Below are 15,013 nucleotides of genomic sequence, written 5' to 3'. Positions count from 1 at the left end.
TAATCAGTGGCATGCTAAATGGGCGGAGGGAAGGCTAGCTCGAACGTAGTAGACCCTCTCAAGTTCCAACGTTTGGTCCCCTCTCGTCAAAACCTGTCCTCTTCCTCCTCCATCTATGGGTTCTTCCTCCCTTTTCCGAAGCTTTTTCTTCTCCTCGAAATCCGAAGAGTCCGCTTGATTGGGATACACGAGATTACAGAATAATTTGATAATATTTAAAAATTATTTTAAAAAATTATAAAAAAAATAAATTTTTATTTTAATTGATTAGTAAAAAAATATTTTAAAAAATAATATTAAAAAAATTATTATATTTGATTGGAAATAAATGTATATAGAAATATTACTAAATTATAAATATATCTTTCAAAATAAAATATTTTTTTAATATTAAAATAGTATTGTCATCTTTGATTAATTTTTATATAATGACTATAATCATGTAGCTCTTTACATAATACCATCTCCAACTTAATTTTTTTTTCAAAAATTCTTTATTGAATGAATTTAGAAAGACATCAGAATAAATTCAATGATTATATATACAATTTTATTAGAATATTTTTATCAAGTATGAATTACAATCACTCAAAAATTTATTAAATACCAACCCTTATGGTATTTATTTTATCTTCTCTCTCTGAAAAATAAATATGAGGCCCACCAATTTTTTTACCATCTCTCTCTTTCATTTTCATACCAAATATGGTAATCTGATATGAAATTTATTTTTTTTACCAGATTATCTCCAACCAAACGGATCCTCAATTTTTTTTGTCAAGGATCACCTTAGAGTTCATAGAATTTAATGAATGATATATATATATATATATATATACACACACACACACACACACACACACATAAATTTTTTTATGCTAGACAAATCTATGATACTATGCACCATATATTGGTATTAATAAATATTATACGCTGTAAATTGTGTATCAATTAATATAAATGTATGTATTGACTTATTAGATGACTAATTTACTTAGTATGTTTCATCTATCAATATGGTGTATACTAGTAAAAAATATATTCTAAATACTATATATCAATTTACTTGAAGATATTTATTGGATTGTTATTGAGTGTGCATCAAAAAAACTTGTAATATGCATTAGAAAGAACAATGAATGTATATCATTTGGTCATGTAGTATGTACTAGTGAATATAATATTTTGGATATAAATTTATTTGGAAGCATATATTGAATCGGTAGATGATTAATTTACTAAAATGTGTATCATATGGCTATATATTATAAATTGGTAAATCTAATGTTCTAAAAATATATATCAATTAATTTAAAAATATATATTAGTTTGCTAAATGACTAGTTTGCTTATTATGTATCATCTGACTATACCAAAAAAATGTTGCATATGATTTTTTTTCTTTGATTTTTTTTATTATGAAATTGATAATTCCATTAATAGGATAAGTCCTTAACTGTTGAATTTCTTGTTCAAAATAGGCACATAGAAAAGAAGAAGCCTGCCCTATATGAAGTCAATGGTCCGTCAGTTTCTTGGCAAACGGGGCAAGATGCCTGCCGCATGAATGATATATTTTTGGTATGGGCCTTAAATCAAAGCATCAAGGTAGTATTTTGTGGTTTACATAAAATCTAGGCATCCTGATTCCATAGATTACGCATTATAGATTCTTAAATTTTTTCTTGAATCTTTTCAATTTTATATATATTGAGGGTGATTTCGTACTAGCCGAAGATATGAGATAAGTGGAAGATCCAAATAAGTTCGGACCTTGCCAATCCCACCTTCTGACTGAACCACCTTGCTAATCCCATGTGAAGGTTCGGACTAGATCGCGCGCAATGCAACCCAAGTCGGTGCAGAGCAGGTCTAGAGTTCTGAAATGGAACCAAGTCTTCATCTTAAGCCAGGCCGAGCTTGAGTCTACACTAGAAATCTCAGTCTAGGATGAGGGATCCTGCAAAGGCTTCCTAGGTGGCGTATTCTTGAACCTCTCGAACATGCCGATCCAGGACCAATGGGATGAGCCACTTGCTCCATAATGGTATCAACTCGAGAAGGCTAATCTGAAGTTAAAATGAAGGCCAATCTGAAGCCAAATCCAAACCAATCTGAAGTCAAAATAAAAGTCAATCCGAAGTCAGATTCAATAAATCCGAAGTCAAAATGAAGGCCAATCTGAAGTCAAGATCAGGCCAGTCCGAAGTTAAAATCAATCTAAGCCAAAGTCAAAAATAAGTCTGATCCAAAGTCAGAATCAAAGCTGAACCAAGGCAAAATTGAAACAAAAATAAGACTAGGCTGAGGCAAAGATCAAGTCCAAACCGAGATAAATAATAAGAAGGAATCAAGTAGAACCCAAGGGCTCTCACACAAAACTCAACTCTCACGGTAAGAGTCTCTCAAAGCCTCCATCCACTATTCTATTTTCTTTTCTTTTTGCAGGATCATATGTCCCTAAGCACAGTCAATGTAAAGTTAGAAGTTGACATTGAGCTCCCAAAGGTAACTACCTAAAAGCTGACCTCCTGAAGGCCAAACTCCCAAAGACTGACCTTCTAAAGGCCGAACTCCCAAAGTCGAGCAGAAGCTATAATGGCAACAATCAAAAGGATTGACCTCCTAAAATCGAGCTCTTGAAAACCAGAGAGAGGATTGACTTAAAAAATCCAACCATGAAGGCCAAATAGAGGCAAATTGACCAAAACGGGATCCATAACTTCAAGACCGATCAACACTCCTTGCCCACGGACAAGTCGAGCGAAGGCCATAACGGCAACAGTCAAAAGGCATCGAGTAGAGCCTATAAAGTCCAACCAAGTAGCAGAAGTTCAGAGTTCCTCGAAAGTGCTTCATCTCTGGACAAATATAGCCAGAAATATCTCGAAGGTGCTTAGTCTTCGGATGAATATAGCCATAAGAAAGATGCTTCATCTTCGAACAAATATAGCCAGAAGTTTCTTGAAGGAGCTTCATCTCTGGATGAATATAGCCACGAGAAGGGCACTTCATCTTTGGACGAATATCTCTAGGAGTTTCTCAAAACTGCTTCATCTCCGAACGAATATAGCTACGAGAAGGATACTTCATCTCCAGACGAATATAGCCAAGAGTTTCTCGAAGGTGCTTCATCTCTAAATGAATATAGCTATGAGAATAGTGCTTTATCTCTGGATGAATATAGCCAGGAGTTTCTCGAAAATACTTTGTCTCCAAATGAATATAGCCACAAGAAGAGTGCTTCATCTTCGGATGAAATAGTCAGAAGTTTCTAGAAGGTGCTTCATCTCCGGATAAATATAGCGACGAGAAGGGTGCTTCATCTCCGGATAAATATAGCGACGAGAAGGGTGCTTCATCTTCGGACGAATATAGCAGGAGTTCTTTGAAGGTACTTCATCTTTGGATGAATATAGCCATAAGAAGGGCACTTCATCTTCGAAGAAATATAGTTATAAGAAAGATGCTCCATCTCTGGATGGATATAGCTATGAGAAGGGTGCTCCATTCCCTCAGCAACTAAACTGAAGTAGAATCATGTGCACTATGTCTTCGGTAGCTTCAACTTGATATATTCTCTTCATTTGAATCATTTCTGGCTCGAACTTGAAAATAAGGAGCTTATGTTGGAGGTGATTTCAAACTAGTCGAAGATATGAGGCAAGTGAAAGATTCAAATAAGTTCGAATCTTGTCAATCCGACCTTTCGACCAAACCATCTTGAGTGATATTATTTGTCTCTTGACTTTAACTGTCAATTCCAACTTCAATTGTCGATCCTAGTTTCTAGTATCAGAAAGATATCTCTGCCAGCCATACTATCAGTTGATCCGAGGTTCCCTTGTTGGATCCCATCTGATCTAAAAATTTCATATCTTTTTTCAAATTCAAATGATCACGATATGACAGCTAGCCACAAAGTGGATAGGAAAGAAGATAACAGGCATATCTCATCCAATAAGTTAAAGCTAACCATTTTAGTCAGTATTCTTAATGAGGCAAGAGATAACAAATATATCTCTCCCAATAAAGTAGAAGACAATAGGTGTATATCCTCAGCCTCACCTATAAATAAAGACCTATTGGAGATCCTTAAGGTATGAAAAATCTCTCTTTCGACACGTTTACTCCTTCTTATCTGTGTCAGAGATCTGACTTGAACATCGGAGGACTCCACTAGAGTCGGAGACTTTTCTTACAGGTCCTACCGTCGCTGTCCAACTGCTGCCGACCTACAATCGCTGCCAATCGCCGTCAAACTCTAGCCAATCCAATCTCAAGATGGATTTTTATCGCAACAATATGGATTTATCCTATGCAAAGTTTCTAATTGGAATTACCTAAGAAAATCTCTGTTGCCCAGCTATGCAATTCAAGAGGGGGGGGGTGAATTGGGTTTTTAAAATTTTAAAGTTAATTTAGAACCATAAGGATTAAGTAATATTAAGCAAGTTATATGTAGTGAGTGATTTAAACAAGGTGTAGCAATAAGATGCAAGAATGCAAGAAAATAAATAAATTTAGGAAGAGAGCAAGTAAGCACACCACAAACAATCAAGATTTATAGTGGATCGGTGCTAATCTTGCACCCACATCGACTCTCCAAGCTCCTATTTGAAATTCAAATCCACTAAATCGTATTCAATAAGAATACAACGTCGGTACCTTCAACTCTAGCTATCTCAAGCTAGAACACTTATTTTTTGGGTACAAGCCAACTTAATACAATCCAATTCAAGGTTCGGACCAACTTTTTTAAATTTTGAAATCCTTCCAAAATTAAAAATCAAGACAAAACAGAGTATATGAGTTAATTACATGAAAATACAAATTTAGCTCCTTTAATGAGCAAATAAAACTTTAAATACACTTTACACAACACGAAGGAAGCTTTTCTGATTTCTCTCAAGGTGGTTGAAGACTTGAATAAGCTCTTGAGGGTTGGTAAACTTGAATTGAAAGCTTCTTTTGCTTGAAGAGGTCTTTTTGCTTAGAGCAGAAATGAATGCTTGAAAAATCTTGCTTTTTCTCTCCTTTAAGTACCTTTATATCTTCAATGGATGCTAGAGATAAGTCTGGACTGAAAATAGAGCCATTGAAGATCATTAAAAGAATATTAAATACTGCCAAAAAGAGTTAAAAACTAACCGTTACGAAAATTTCCGTCACAGGAGGTCGACCTTTGCACAGGGGTCGACTCATGGGATCGACTTCTATGGTACAGAACAGAAATTGACTGTTCTGCAACTTTGACTTGCACAGTAACAGAGGTCGACTCATGGGGTCATCTCCTTTGGATGTGCCAGCCAGAAATGACGTGCCGTTCAGCCCCTTTTGACATGAGTCGATCCAGGGGGTCGATCCAATTCTTTAAACTTGAATTTCTCTCAACATATCCATCCAAAAAGTATGAAATTACCTCTAATAGATCACAAATCTTCTGTTCTTACCCTTGAGGCTTTCGAATCAGAACTTAATAAAATTATGATTTTATCCCTAAAATACAATAAATTTTTTTTCAAGTCAAAATTATTAATAATCCCTTTAAATATTTTGTAATCATCAAAATTAATTCAAGGAGCAACAATCTCTTCTTTTTGACGATGACAAAATATTTGAGCAAAAGTAAAATATAAAATATAACATATATAAAGCATTGATTAAGAATTTCAAATTTATGAAGATGCATCACTTAAACATTATAGCCAATTGTTTGAATAGAAAGCATCATGAGTAGTTTGAAGATTAGTTTTAAGATAGCTTATAAGATTATTTTTTTTTGATAAATTTATCTTGATAATTTTATTTATTGATCGATTTTAAATAATTTTGCTTATTGCTCGATTTTATTTCTTTACTCTCCTTTTTGACAACATCAATTAAGATCATTACTCCTGCTTTTAAAAAAAAAATAAAAGAGACTCTCCCTCACTATAGCAATCATAAAGGATATTTCAATTTGCTCATATAGAAGATATTGTCATTCATAATAAGTATTCTTCATAAAGGATATTACATCGCACATATAGGAGGCATTCTTCATATAACAGAATTAAGACATTTCAATTGAGACCATTCATAAAAAAATCAATCCAAAGACATTCATATAAAATAAAAGCATATATATATATATATCCAAAATGTGACATGTGTGTCACAATACATATGAGTCAAATCAAAATACATAGGCCATACAAAAATTATAGATAACAAAAAAAATACAACTATCCATGAGTCAATCAGCCAACAATTACAAAGGCCATAAGCTAGAACCTAGACATAAAAGACTAACTATGTTAGATCTAATAGATGTCATGGCTAGAGGCATCAGAAGAGTCAGAGTTATGATGAAGAGACTCAAGATCAAAGCCACGGGCACATCCTCGACCTCGTCTGCCTCGGCCACGGGTAGAAGTACTGGCACGAGCAGATGGGCGAGAAGATCCTGGAGCCTGGAAGCTATGGACTGTGCTAGGAGAAAAAGTCTGATGGTGTCCAATTGTTCCATAGCTCTTGTTATTGACTGTATCAAGACACCAATCTGAGTAGAGACAGACTCACTGGAGCTCCTGATCTCTCTCCTTAGAAAATCAAATCCACTCTGCAAAATACCTCGAAGCCTAGCCGCCTCTGCAGATAGGTGGGAGACCCCATGATGTCCTCATGCGGCTGGGGATGGGCTAAGACTAATATCTGTCTTTGTAAATCTAAAACTCTGTCTGTTAGTCTCAGAACACATCCCTCAAGCTCCTCAAGTCGTACGGACTGAGCTGTAAGCATTTGAAAGATAGTAGAGATATAAGGGATCAAGGTCTGGTCTGAAACAGCCTGAGATGTCATCCTCTGAACAAAGTCTGAGGTGGCAAATTACTGAGATAAAATGAAAGCAACACGCTGGGACATCAACTCAATCTGATCGTCTGCAAGTTTGATCTCTGAAGGATCTACTTTGCTCCCAGACTGTGGTACAGAAACATGCCTCCTCACTGACTCTGAGGGACCAGCCTCGTGATCAGACATGAACTGAATATCAGGAGATGCTCTGTGATCACGAGGAGGTGATGACGGTCCTTCTTCTTCTGCTCTCTCCTCGGCTATCTCCTCAACACCCTTCGACCAATCACCATCAGTCTTTGAGAAACTCATGCAGTGCAGTGTATGACGGTTGATGGTGTCAGAGTGTGATAACTTGGTGACTGCCTCCCCCTCAAAACAGACTTCGAACCTCCTAAAGATCAGGATGAGTGCCATACCATAAGGCAAGTGAGCCTTAGACCTATTTAGAATTTTTTTATGGCCTCAAACATCAGAGTAGGAAGGTTCAGGGGGGTCTCGGTGATCACATGGTACATAATGCATATATCCTTACCAGATAAAAGGTCATATCTACCACTTCTAGGGACAAACAGTTTGGTTACCATATGATGTAAAAGCCTCATCTCAATCGAAAGAATTTTTGCTTCTAATTCATTCAAGTTTTCAGTGAATGTCCTCCCTAAGATAGCACTTAATCCTTCTTCTTTGATTGGGAGCTCCATATGAGTATAGCTTTACAAGGCAAGTGTAAGATTTGTCCCAAGTACAATAGATCAAGAACAATGTTAACCCCTTTCACTAAAGATTTTACTGTTCCATTGCAGTAACTCAAATTTAAGAAGAATTCTCTGACCAAATCAACGTAAGTATTTTCTTTTAATAAACAGTAAAACTCTCATCCTTGATTTTTAGTCTTTGATCGAATAGAGAACCCTTCTTTTTCAAAAAACTTAAAGTCTATATTCTTTTCGGGTTTCACTTTTCAATTGGAGAGAGGTACCTTGTTGGGCTGAGTGAAAACTATGAAGAAGCTGGAGCCGGACTTGGAACTGGAGTTGGAGTAGAAGAGGGCTCGGCTGCCCTTCTTTTTCTGCGCACATTTCCTCTAATCTTCGAACAGATTTTCTTCTTTGTGGTAGCTTTGATTTGGGAGCCATTTTGGACAGGAGAGACTTGCAAACAGACTGGGAGATTTGATGAGGGGTAGAGTGGAAGGAATTTTAAGAAAAAGCAAAGATTTTGGGAGATAGACGGTCGGTTTGGAAAAGAGGGTTTGAAGCTAGGGTAAGCTCGAACCGCCCCAACGAAGAAGATAGAGAAGAGAGATTTAAATCCTAAAGGGGCGATTTAAAGGGGAAAATTCAGTGGGAAGAGAGATTTTAAGAGATTTTTGCGATTGAGAGAGTGGAGAAGGAGGTGATCTTGTTCGATGAAATGGAAAAGACGAACAATAAATGGGTCGGCTCTTTGCAATCGGAGAAATTCCAATAAAACAGAGTCCGATGGGTTTTAATAAAAAATTACAAATTTACCCTAGGATCGACCTTGGGGGTTGACTCATGGCAAGAAAAATTAAAAAAATGATGGAGAAATTTCGAAAAAGCTTGAAACTTGAAGGAAGGGTGTCTATTTGAGAGATTGATCATATGAAGGATAGTTTTTAGCTTTTAAGAAATGAGAGATATGAATTTAGCTCAAAAATAAATTGGTTCAATAAATTTTTGGCAAATTGAACTTGGAATCAGAAAGATACTCAAGCTGAAGGATCAAAGATTTTTAATTCTCTCCTAATTTCATAAAATCTATCTTCACTTAAGGCCTTAGTAAAGATGTCAGCCAATTATTTTTCAGTACATACATAATCAAAAATTATATTTTTATTTTAGACATATTCTCTTATGAAATGATGTCTGATTTCAATATGTTTTGATCTAGAGTGCTGAATTAAATTTTTAGTTAGATTAATAGCACTAGTGTTATCACATCTTATGGGAGTTTCATTGAGTTTGATGCCAAAGTCCTCAAATTATTGCTTAATCTACAAGATTTGAGCACAGCAACTTCGACTGCAATGTATTCGGCCTCGACTGTAGACAGTGCCATCAAATTTTATTTCTTGCTAAATCAAGAGATTAAGTTAACTCTAAAAAATTGGCAAGTTTCACTAGTACTTTTTCTATCTAATTTACATCCAGCAAAATCGACATCTGAATATCCTATTAAGTCAATTGATGAGTCTTTAGAATATCATAATCCTAGAGTTTGTGTACTTTTTAAATATTTAAGAATTTTTTTAACTGTATTTAAGTATGATTCTTTTGGATTTGATTGAAAGCGAGCACATAGACAAACACTAAACATAATATCTGGTCTAGTAGCAGTTAAATATAATAAAGAACAATCATGCCTCTATAAAATTTTGAATCTATATTTTTACCTCCTTCATCCTTGTCAAGCTTACATAATGGGCTCAGGGAGTACCAATTGCTTTGGAGCTCTTCATTCCAAATCTTTTGAGTAGTTCTCTTGTATACTTGCTTTGGATGATGGAGATCCCTTTCTTTGTTTGTTTGATTTAGAGTCCAATGAAGAATGTAAGTTCTCCCATCATGCTCATCTCGAATTCTCCCTGCATGAGCTTAGCAAAATCTTGACAAAGAGTTTTATTAGTAGACTCAAGTATAATATCATCAAGGTATATTTATACAAGTAAGATATCATCATGATTTCTTTCAATGAAAAAGTTGTATCTACATTTTCTCTTGAAAAACCATTGTTAAGCAAGAATTTACTTAACCTTTCATACCAATCCTAGGTGCTTGCTTTAAACCATATAGAGCTTTTTTTAATTTAAAAATATGATTAGAAAAAGCATGATTTTCAAAATTGGAGGTTGTTCTGCATATACTTTTTCAGCAATATAGCTATTCAGAAAAGCACTTTTGATATCCATTTGGAATAATTTAAAATTCATAAAGCATGCATGTGCAAGTAAAAGTCTAATTGCTTCTAATCTAGCAACAGGTGCAAAGATCTCATCAAAATCAATTTTCTCTTCTTGATTATAACCCTTTGCAACCAATCTAGCTTTATTCCTAATTACATTTCCATATTCATCCAATTTATTCCTATATACCAATTTTGTGTCAATTACTGGATAATTTATAGGTCTTGATACTAAAGTCTATACATTATTTCTTTCAAATTGATTAAGTTCTTCTTGCATTGCATTAATCCAATTATAGTCTTTTTCAGCTTCATCTATAGTTTTAGGTTCAAAATGAGAAATAAATGTAAAATGATTGTATGCATCTCTAAGTGAAGAATGAGTTCTTACTCCATGTGTAGGATCACCAATGATTAGTTCTTTGGGGTGATTGTGATCATACCTCTATTTTTTAGAAGATCATTGGTACCTTGAGGTTGTTCTTGTTGTTCTTCATCTTCATCCTCTTATTTGCTTTCATGTTCTTCTTCATTTGGATTGTTGAGTCTTTTAGGGTGAGCTCCTTCATCTCTTCTATAAGAGGATCTGCATCATCAATACCTTCACTTTTTTTTGAGGGAAGATATAAGTCTCATCAAAAATAACATGTATTGACTCCTCTACTACTAAAGTTCTTTTGTTGAAAACTCTAAAAGCTTTGCTAGAAAGGAGTAACCAAGAAAAATAGCTTCATCGATTTTGCATCAAATTTTTTTAATCTTTTTTATCATTGTTCAAAATAAAATATTGGCAACCAAAAATGTGAAGATATGCAATGTTTGGTTTTCTTCCTTTCCAAAGCTCATAGGGTATTTTCTTTAGAATTGGCCTAATTAAAGCATGGTTTAAAATGTAGCATACCGTATTAATTGCTTCCGTCCAAAAGTATCTTAGGAGGTTGCTTTCATATAGTATGGTACAGGCTATTTCTTCAAAAATTCTATTTTTTTTTTTACTATCCCATTTTGTTAGGGTGTCCTAGGTGCTGAAAAGTTATGGTCAATGCCTTTTTCATCACAAAACTTTTCAAAGTCTTGATTTTCAAATTTGGTTCTATGATCACTTTGAATATTTTGAATTGAAAAATCTTTTTCACTAGTAATTCTTCGATAAAATTTTGAGAACACATGAAAAGTTTCATCCTTATGTGTCAAAAAGAAAACCTATGTAAATGAGAGAAATCATCAATAATTACAAAGTCATAACATTTTTCACTTAAACTAGTAATTCTAGTGGGTCCAAATAAATCCATGTGCAATAATTCTAATGGCCTAGAAGTTGAAATAATATTTTTAGATTTGAATCAGATTTTTGTTTGTTTACCCAGTTGGCATACATCACAAATTCTATCCTTTTCAAAATTTAATTTAGGTAAACCGGTAACCAATTCCTTTTTAATAAGTTTTGAAAGTGAATGCATACTAATATGTGCAAGCCTACAGTGCCAAAACCAACTAGTCTCATTAATTTTGGCATTCAAGGCTACTAGATATTATATGTTTATCTTGGAAAGATCATTCAAATCTATCATATAAACATTATCATGTCTATGCCTAACAAATTTAATGCTTTTATCATTGGGACTAGTTACTATACATAATGAAGATTCAAAAATAATTTTTACCCTTCATCACAAAATTGACTAATGCTTAAAAGATTATGTTTCAAACCATCTACTAATAAAATATTTTCAATATACTTGGAGGGAGTGATACCAATGTTACCTATACCGATGATCTTTTCTTTGCTATTGTCTTCAAAAGTGAACATCCCTCCATCTTTTGCATTAAGTGTGATGAATTTAGATTTATCACAGGTCATGTGTCTTGAGCACCCACTATCAAGATACCATTTTCGATTTGTTCTTTGGGATACAAGACACATCTGCATACAAAAATAAATTTTGACTTTAGGTACCCAAGTTTTCTTGGGTTCTTTTTGGTTAGTCATAATGGTTCCTTTTGGAACCCATATTTTCTTCACATTAGAATTTTCAGATTTGCTAGAGAAACATGCATAGGATTTGTGTCCTTCTTTACCACATTTAAAGCAAGTAATATTTGAAAACTTGTTGCTTGATGAGTTCACATAGATATTTTTTAAAAATTTTTATTTTTTTAAAAGGTTGTAGCCAAGATTGGATTTATCATAAACGGCTTTTTGATTATCAAGTATCATTTGAAGTTTATTTGAACTTAGAGTAAACTTTTCTACCATAGGTTTTAACTTAGCAATTTTATTTTTCAAGTTTAGATTTTCTTGTGTTAAGATCAGTTTTTCATTTGAAATAATCTCATTTTTCTTTAGTAAATATTGATTCTTTGATTTTAATTCTTTGTTCTTTACCCCTAACATCAACTAGATCATAAAATATCTCTTGAAGTTCTTCAAAAGTAAAATCATTAGAAATTTCAGTATTTATCTCATTTTCATGTGCCATAAGGCACAAATTGACTTGTTCATGTGACTCTTCTTCTTCGGAGCTTGACTCATCACTATCACTCCATATAGCCACCATAGCCTTTTTCTTGTACTTTTTGGGGTCCTTCTTAAGTTGTGGACATTCAGATCTAAAGTACCCCAGCTTCTTACATTCATAATAAATAAGGGGTTGCTCCTTATTTTTTTCCTTGCTATGCTCTCCTTTTGTAGGTGGCCTCTTCCTCATCCTTGTTTTCTTTTCTTCAAAAATCTTTTAAACTTTCTAGTAAGAGGGCCATTTCTTCGTCTTGCTCTTCATTTTCTATTTCTTCGGATTTCTTATCGAGTTGAATAGTGGACTTGAGGGCGATTGTCCTCTTCTTCTTGACATCTTCTTCTTGATGTTGCTTCATGCTTAGCTCGTGTGTCATTAGCGACCCTAGAAGCTTCTTCAAGGATAAAATATTCAGATCTTTGGCTTCTTGGATTGCGGTTACTTTGACCTCCCAAGTCCTTGGTAAAGATCTAAGAATCTTTCTCACAAGATCGTTGTTAGAATAAGACTTACCAAGACTTTTTAGACCATTAATAATATCTGTAAAATGAGTAAACATTTCAATTATTGATTCATCATGCTCTATTTTAAAGAGTTCATATTTGTGCACAAGCATGTTAATTTTTGATTCCTTAATTTGATTAGTGCCTTCATGCATTACTTCTAATCTATCTTATATTTTTTTAGCCGACATACATATTGAAATACGATTAAATTATTAGTATCTAAAGCACAATATAAATATTCATGATTTTGGCATTGAGTTGAGCCATTTTCTTGTCAACCTCATCTCATTCTCTTTCGAATTTGGTTGATTCTACACCATCAATTATCTTAGTGGATGTGTGTGGTCCATTAACTATGATACTCCATATATCATAGTTAAGTGCTTGGATAAAGATTTTTATTCGAGTTTTTCAATAGGTGTAGTTTGACCCATTGAAAAGTGAAGGTCGGTTTGTGGACTGCCCCTCATCTAGTGAAATACCAACTTGAGTTGCCATAGATCTTTGGCTCTTTGATGGTTAAATCAAAAAAGAACTAGAGTACAGGGCTCTGATATCACTTATTGCCCAGCTATGCAACCCAAGAGGAGGGATAAATTGGATTTTTAAAATTTTAAAGTTAATTTAGAATCACAAGGATTAAGTAATACTAAGCAAGTTATATGCAGTGAGTGATTTAAGCAAGGTGTAGCAATAAGATGCAAGAATGCAAGAAAGTAAATAAATTTAAGAAGAGAGCAAGTAAGCACATCACAAACAATCAAGATTTATAGTGGTTCGGTGCCAACCTTGCACCTGCATCCACTCATCAAGCTCCTACTTGAGAATTCAAATCCACTAAACCGTATTCAACAAGAATACAACATCGGTACCTCCGACTCTAGCTATCTCAAGATAGAATACTTATTTTTCGGGTACAAACCAACTTAATACAATCTGATTCAAGGTTCGGACCAATCTTTCTAAGTTTTGAAACCCTTCCAAAACTAAAAATCAAGATAAAATAGAGTATATGAGTTAATCACATGAAAATACAAATTTAGCTCCTTTAATGAGCAAATAAAATTTTAAATATACTTTATACAACACGAAGGAAATTTTTCTAATTTTTTTCAAGGTGGTTGAAGACTTGAATGAGCTCTTGAGGGGTTGGTGAACTTGAATTGAAAGCTTCTTTTGCTTGAAGAGGTCTTTTTGCTTAGGACTGAAATGAATGTTTGAAAAACCTTGTTTTTTTCCTCTTTTAAGTGCCTTTATATCTTCAATGGATACTAGAGATAAGTCTGGACTGAAAATAGAGCTATTGGAGATCATTAAAAGATCATTAAATACCGTCAAAAAGAGCTGAAAACTAGCCGTTACGGAAGTTTCCGTCACAGGGGGTCGACCTCTACACAGGGGTCGACTCATGGGGTCGACCTCTGTGGTAATGTACAGAACAAAAACTGACTGTTCTGTAACTTTCACTTGCATAGCAACAGAGGTCGACTCATGGGATCGTCTCTTTTGGGTGTGCCAGCCAGAAATGGCGTGCCGTTCAGCTCCTTTTGACAGGAGTCGACCCAAGGGGTCGATCCAATTCTTTAAACTTGAATTTCTCTCAACATATCCATCCAAAAAGTATGAAATTGCCTCCAATAGATCACAAATCTTCTGTTTTTACTCTTGAGGCTTTCGAATCAGAATTTGGTAAAATTATGATTTATTCCTGAAATACAATAAATCTTTTTTCAAGCCAAAATTATTAGTAACCCCTCAAATATTTTGTAATTATCAAAATCAATTCAAGGAGCAACAATCTCCTGAAGAATGTCCATATGTTACATGTAGTTATACCTTCAATAAAATATTTTTATCTATATTCCACCTTTTCCATGATCATCAAAAATTTTCAAACGAACAAAGGGATGCCAACTTATATATAATTTGATCTAAATGACTGGCATTCTTCATGTACATTCATTTAAAGAATAGATTATTGATATAATCAACAACATTGAAATAAATATCCATTGGAAGAGACGATGAATGCTTAAAAGATAAGTTTGCTAGGGGGGAGGAGAAGAAAGTATGGCATACATAGATATACTACACATTTTTTGGTACTTGAAATGATGAAACTTCTCGTAAGGTTAGCGAACACTCATAATTATTGAAAAAATGGGTCAAAAAGTAATAATGCAACAAACTCATTTTCTCTCTTTATGCAATTAAATTGGATATCAC

This window comes from Elaeis guineensis, chromosome 3 (genome assembly GCF_000442705.2).
Source record: "Elaeis guineensis isolate ETL-2024a chromosome 3, EG11, whole genome shotgun sequence".
Classification (NCBI taxonomy): Eukaryota; Viridiplantae; Streptophyta; class Magnoliopsida; order Arecales; family Arecaceae; genus Elaeis; species Elaeis guineensis.
The sequence above is the reverse complement of the archived record's forward strand: the minus strand, read 5'-3'. Positions refer to the sequence as shown.